The following is a 7,258-nucleotide window of genomic DNA, read 5'->3' as shown; positions in this document are numbered from 1 at the left end:
TGGAGAGGTCAGGAAACATGCAGTGGAAATGTAGGATACGTTTCTGAAAAACATAGCGGGGTGGTGCGCATTGTAAGGGTTTCTAACAGGCCATTCACTAGTAGAATAGAGAAAAACCTCACGGGGTGGTGTGAATTGGAAGGCCTGAATCAACATAGACAGTGAGTGGCAATTTATGATGGAGAAAAGCACCTCGGGGTGGTGAGCATCGGGAGGTCAGGAAACATGCAGTGGAAATGTAGGATACGTTTCTGAAAAACATCGCGGGGTGGTGTGCATTGTAAGGGTTTCTAACAGGGCATTCAGAAGTAAGAGTGAAAAAAAATCACGGTGTGGTGTGAATCGTAGGGGCTGAATTAGGATAGGCTGGGAGTGGCAATGCAGGATGGAGAAAAAAACAACGGATTTGTCAGCATGGGGAGGCAAGGAAACATGCAGTGGCAATGTAGAATAGGTTTCTGATAAACATCGCTGGGTGGTGCGCATGAAAGGGTTTCTAACAATCCATTCACTAGTAGGAGTGAGAACAACATCACGGGGTGGAGTTAATCAGAAGGCCTGAATTATGATAGGCAGTGAGTGGCAATGTAGGATGCAGAAAAGCACCACAGGGTGGTCAGCATAGGGAAGTGAGGAAACAGGTAGTTTCAATGTAGGATAGGTTTTTGAAAATAAAAGCAGGGTGGTGTGCATTGTAAGGGTTTCTAACAGGCCATGCACTAGTAGGAGTGAGAAAAACATCACGGGGTGGTGTGAATCGGAGGGCCTGAATTAGGATAGGCAGTGAGTGGCAATGTAGGATGGAGAAAAGCACCACCGGGTGGTCAGCATGTGGATGTCAGGAAACATGAAATGGCAATGTAGGATAGTTTCTGAAAAATATCGCAAGGTGCTGCGCATTGTAAGGGTTTCTAACAGGCCATTCACTGGTAGGAGTGTGAAAAACATCACAGGAGGGTGTGAATTAGAGGGCCTGAATTCAGATAGGCAGGGAGTGGCTATGCAGGATGGAGAAAAGCACCACAGGGTGGTCAGCATGGGGAGTCAGGAAACATGTATTGACAATGTAGGATAGGTTTCTGAAAAACATCGCCGGGTTGTGTGCATTTTAAGGCTTTCTAACAGGCCATTCACTAGTAGGAATGAGAAAAACATCACGGGGTGGTGTGAATCGGAGAGCCTGAATTAGGATAGGCAGTGAGTGGCATTGAAGAATGGAGAAAAGCACCACGGGGTGGTCAACATGGGGACGTCAGGAAACATGCAGTGGCAATGTAGGATAGGTTTCTGAAAAACATCGTGGGTTGGTGCACTTTGTAAGGCTTTCTATCAAGCCATTCAGAAGTAGGAGTGAAAAAAACGTCACGGGGTGGTGTTAATCGGAGGGCCTGAATTAGGATAGGCATTGAGTTGCAATGCAGGATGGAGAAAAGCACCACAGTGTGGTCAGCATGGTTAGGTCAGGAAACATGCAGTGGCAATATAGGATAGGTTTCTGAAAAACATCGCGGGGTGGTGCGCATTTTAAGGATTTCTAACAATCCATTCACAAGTAGGAGTGAAAAAACCATCACGGTGTGGTGTGAATTGTAGGTGCTGAATTAGGATAGGCTGTGAGTGGCAATGTAGGATGGAGAAAAAAACCACGGGTTTGTCAGCATGGGGAGGCAAGGAAATATGCATTGGCAATGTAGAATATGTTTCTGAAAAACATCGCGGAGTGGTGCGCATTGTGAGGTTTTTTAACAGGCCATTCACTAGTAGGAGTGAGAAAAATAAAAAGAGGTGGTGTGAATCGGAGGGCCTGAATCAGGAGAGGCATTGAGTGGCTATGTAGGATGGAGAAAAGCACCACGGGGTGGTGAGCATCGGGAGGTCAGGAAACATGAAATGGCAATATAGGATAGTTTTTCTGAAAAACATCGCGGGGTGGTGCGCATTGTAAGGGTTTGTAGCAGGCCATTCAATAGTAGGAGTGAGAAAAACATCACGGCGTGGTGTGAATCGGAGGGCCTGACTTAGGATAGGCAGTGAGTGGCAATGTAGGATGGAGAAAAGCACGACCGGGTGGTCAGCATGGGGAGGTCAGGAAACATGCAGTGAAAATGTAGGATACGATTCTGAAAAACATCGCGGGGTGGTGTGCATTGTAAGGGTTTCTAACAGGGCATTCAGAAGTAGGAGTGAAAAAAACGTCACGTGGTGGTGGGAATCAGAGGGCCTGAATTATGATAGGCATTGAGTTGCAATGTAGGATGGAGAAAAGCATCACAGGGTGGTCAGCAAGTGGAGGTCAGGAAACATGCAGTGGCAATGTAGGATAGTTTTCTGAAAAACATCGTGGGGTGGTGCGCATTATAAGGATTTCTAACAAGCCATTCACAAGTAGGAGTGAAAAAAACATCACGGTGTGGTGTGAATTGTAGGGGCTGAATTAGGATAGGCTGGGAGTGGCAATGCAGAATGGAGAAAAAAACAACCGGTTTTTCAGCATGGGGAGGCAAGGAAACATGCAGTGGCAATGTAGAATAGGTTTCTGATAAACATCGCTGGGTGGTGCGCATGAAAGGGTTTCTAACAATCCATTCACTAGTAGGAGTGAGAACAACATCACGGGGTGGAGTTAATCGGAGGGCCTGAATTAGGATAGGCAGTGAGTGGCAAAGTATGATGGAGAAAAGCACCACGGGGTGGTCAGCATGTGGAGGTCAGGAAAAATGCTGAGGCAATGTAGGATAGTTTCTGAAAAATATCGCAAGGTGCTGCTCATTGTAAAGGTTTCTAACAGGCCATTCACTAGTAGGAGTGTGAAAAACATCACAGGAGGGTGTGATTTAGAGGGCCTGAATTCAGATAGGCAGGGAGTGGCAATGTAGGATGGAGAACAGCACCCCGGGTTGGTCAGCATGGGGGGTAAAGAAACATGTGGTGGCAATGTAGGATAGGTTTCTGAAAACATCGGGGGTGGTGCGCATTGTAAGCGTTTCTAACAGGCAATTCACTAGTAGGAGTGAGAAAAACATCACGGGGTGGTGTGAATCGTAGGGCCTGAATTAATATAGGCAGTGAGTGGCTATGCAGGATGGAGAAAAGCACCACAGGGTGGTCAGCATGGGGAGTCAGGAAACATGCATTGTCAATGTAGGATAGGTTTCTGAAAAACATCGCCGGGTTGTGTGCATTTTAAGGCTTTGTAACAGGCCATTCACTAGTAGGAATGAGAAAAACATCACGGGGTGGTGTGAATCGGAGAGCCTGAATTAGGATAGGCAGTGAGTGGCATTGAAGAATGGAGAAAAGCACCACGGGGTGGTCAACATGGGGACGTCAGGAAACATGCAGTGGCAATGTAGGATAGTTTCCTGAAAAACATCGTGGGGTGGTGAGCATTATAAAGATTTCTAACAAGCCATTCACAAGTAGGAGAGAAAAAAACATCACGGTGTGGTGTGAATCATAGGGGCTGAATTAGGATAGGCTGGGAGTGGCAATGCAGGATGGAGAAAAAAACAACGGGTTTGTCAGCATGGGGAGGCAAGGAAACATGCAGTGGCAATGTAGAATAGGTTTCTGATAAACATCGCTGGGTGGTGCGCATGAAAGGGTTTCTAACAATCCATTCACTAGTAGGATTGAGAACAACATCACGGGGTGGAGTTAATCGGAGGGCCTGAATTATGATAGGTAGTGAGTGGCAATGTAGGATGGAGAAAAGCACCACAGGGTGGTCAGCATAGGGAGGTGAGGAAACAGGTAGTGGCAATGTAGGATAGATTTCTGAAAATAAAAGCAGGGTGGTGTGCATTTTAAGGGTTTCTAACAGTCCATGCACTAGTAGGAGTGAGAAAAACATCACGGGGTGGTGTGAATCGGAGGGCCTGAATTAGGATAGGCAGTGAGTGTCAATGTAGGATGGAGAAAAGCACCACGGGGTGGTCAGCATGTGGAGGTCAGGAAACATGAAATGGCAATGTAGGATAGTTTCTGAAAAATATCGCAAGGTGCTGCGCATTGTAAGGGTTTCTAACAGGCCATTCACTGGTAGGAGTGTGAAAAACATCACAGGAGGGTGTGAATTAGAGGGCCTGAATTCAGATAGGCAGGGAGTGGCAATGTAGGATGGAGAACAGCACCCCGGGTTGGTCAGCATGGGGGGTAAAGAAACATGCGGTGGCAATGTAGGATAGGTTTCTGAAAACATCGGGGGTGGTGCGCATTGTAAGCGTTTCTAACAGGCAATTCACTAGTAGGAGTGAGAAAAACATCACGGGGTGGTGTGAATCGTAGGGCCTGAATTAATATAGGCAGTGAGTGGCTATGCAGGATGGAGAAAAGCACCACAGGGTGGTCAGCATGGGGAGTCAGGAAACATGCATTGTCAATGTAGGATAGGTTTCTGAAAAACATCGCCGGGTTGTGTGCATTTTAAGGCTTTCTAACAGGCCATTCACTAGTAGGAATGAGAAAAACATCACGGGGTGGTGTGAATCGGAGGGCCTGAATAAGGATAGGCACTGCGTGACAATGAAGATTGGAGAAAAGCTCCACAGGGTGGTCAACATGGGGAGGTCAGGAAACATACAGTGGCAATGCAGGATAGGTTTCTGAAAAACATCGTGGGTTGGTGCACTTTGTAAGGCTTTCTATCAAGCCATTCAGAAGTAGGAGTGAAAAAAAACGTCACGGGGTGGTGTTAATCGGAGGGCCTGAATTAGGATAGGCATTGAGTTGCAATGCAGGATGGAGAAAAGCACCACAGTGTGGTCAGCATGGTTAGGTCAGGAAACATGCAGTGGCAATGTAGGATAGTTTTCTGAAAATCATCGCGGGGTGGTGCGCATTTTAAGGATTTCTAACAATCCATTCACAAGTAGGAGTGAAAAAAACATCACGGTGTGGTGTGAATTGTAGGTGCTGAATTAGGATAGGCTGTGAGTGGCAATGTAGGATGGAGAAAAAAACCACGGGTTTGTCAGCATGGGGAGGCAAGGAAATATGCATTGGCAATGTAGAATATGTTTCTGAAAAACATCGCGGAGTGATGCGCATTGTAAGGGTTTTTAACAGGCCATTCACTAGTAGGAGTGAGAAAAATAAAAAGAGGTGGTGTGAATCGGAGGGCCTGAATCAGGAGAGGCATTGAGTGGCTATGTAGGATGGAGAAAAGCACCACGGGGTGGTCAGCATGGGGAGCTGAGGAAACATGCATTGGCAATGTAGGATAGGTTTCTGTAAAACATTGCCGGGTGGTGCGCATTGAAAAGGTTTCTAACAGGCCATTCACTAGTAGAAGTGAGAAAAACATCATGGGGTGGTGTGAATCGGAGGGCCTCAATTATGATAGGCAGTGCGTGGCAATGTAGGATGGAGAAAAGCACCAGGAGGTGGTCAGCATGGGGAGGTCAGGAAACATGCATTGGAAATGTAGGATACGTTTCTGAAATACATCGTGGGTTGGTGCACATTGTAAGGCTTTCTAACAAGCCATTCAAAAGTAGGAGTGAAAAAAACGTCACGGGCTGGTGTGAATCGGAGGGCCTGAATTAGGATAGGCATTGAGTTGCAATTTAGGATGGAGAAGAGCACCACATTGTGTTTAGCATGGGGAGGTCAGGAAACATGCTGTGGCAATGTAGGATAGGTTTCTGAAAAGCATCACCGGGTGTTGCGCATTGTTACGTTTTCTAACAGGCCATTCACTAGTAGGAGTGAGCAAAACATGACGGGGTGGTGTGAATCGGAGGGCCTGAATAAGGATAGGCAGTGAGTGGCAATGTAGGATGGAGAAAAGCACCACGGGGTGGTCAGCATGTGGAGGTCAGGAAACATGCGGAGGCAATGTAGGATAGTTTCTGAAAAACATCGCGTGGTGGTGCGCATTGTAAGGGTTTCTAACAGGCCATTAACCAGTAGGAGTGAGAAAAACATCATGCGGTGGTCTGAATCGGAGGGCCTGAATCAGGAGAGCCATTGAGTGGCAATGTAGGATGGAGAAAAGCACCACGGGGGGGTCAGCATGGGGAGGTCAGGAAACATGCATTGGCAATGTAGGATAGGTTTCTGTAAAACATTGCCATGTGGTTCGCATTGTAAGCGTTTCTAACAGGCCATTCACTAGTAGAAGTGAGAAAAACATCACGGGGTGGTATGAATCGGAGGGCCTGAATTATGATAGGCAGTGTGTGGCAATGTAGGATGGAGAAAAGCACCACGGGTTGGTGAGATTGGGGAGGTCAGAAAACATGCAATGGCAATGTAGGATAGGTTTCTGAAAAACAACGCGTCGTGGTACGCGTTGTAAGGGTTTGTAGCAGGCCATTCAGTAGTAGGAGTGAGAAAAACATCACGGGTTGGTGTGAATCGAAGGGCCTGAATAAGGATAGGCACTGCGTGACAATGAAGATTGGAGAAAAGCTCCACAGGGTGGTCAACATGGGGAGGTCAGGAAACATACAGTGGCAATGCAGGATAGGTCTCTGATAAACATCGCGTGGTGGTGCGCATTGTAAGTGTTTCTAACAGGCCATTCACTAGTAGGAGTGGGAACAAAATCACGGGGTGGTGTGAATCGGAGGGCCTGAATTAAGATAGGAATTGAGTGGCAATGTAGGACGGAGAAAAGCACCACAAGGTGTTCAGCATGGGGAGGTGAGGAAACATCCAGTGGCAATGTAGGATAGGTTTCTGACAAACATCGCTGGGTGGTGCGCATTGTAAGGGTTTCTAACAATCCATTCACTAGTAGGAATGAGAAAAACATCACGGGGTGGTGTGAATCGGAGGGCCTGATTTAGGAAAGGCAGTGAGTGGCAACGTAAAATGGAGAAAAGCACCACGGTGTGGTCAGTATGGGGAGGTCAGGAAACATGCATTGGCAATGTAGGATAGGTTTCTGAAAAACATTGCCTGAAAAAAAAAAGCGGGGTGGTGCACATTGTAAGGGTGTCTAACAGGCCATTCACAAGTAGGAGTGAAAAAAACATCACAGGATGGTGTGAATCGTAGGGCATGAATTAATATAGGCAGTGATTGGCTATGTAGGATGGAGAAAAACACCACGGGGTGGTCAGCATGGGGAGTCAGTGGAAATGTAGGATACTTTTCTGAAAAACATCGCGGGGTATTGTGCATTTTAAGGATTTCTAACAAGCATTCAAAGTAGGAGTGAAAAAAACATCACGGTGTAGTGTTAATCGTAGGGGCTGAATTAGGATAGGCGGAGAGTGGCAATGTAGGATGGAGAAAAAAACCACGGGTT

Source organism: Cavia porcellus, unplaced genomic scaffold, assembly GCF_034190915.1.
Source record: "Cavia porcellus strain 051 isolate PalLab524CR breed Dunkin Hartley unplaced genomic scaffold, mCavPor4.1 scaffold_19, whole genome shotgun sequence".
NCBI classification, from domain to species: Eukaryota; Metazoa; Chordata; class Mammalia; order Rodentia; family Caviidae; genus Cavia; species Cavia porcellus.
This window is presented reverse-complemented; position numbering follows the sequence as displayed.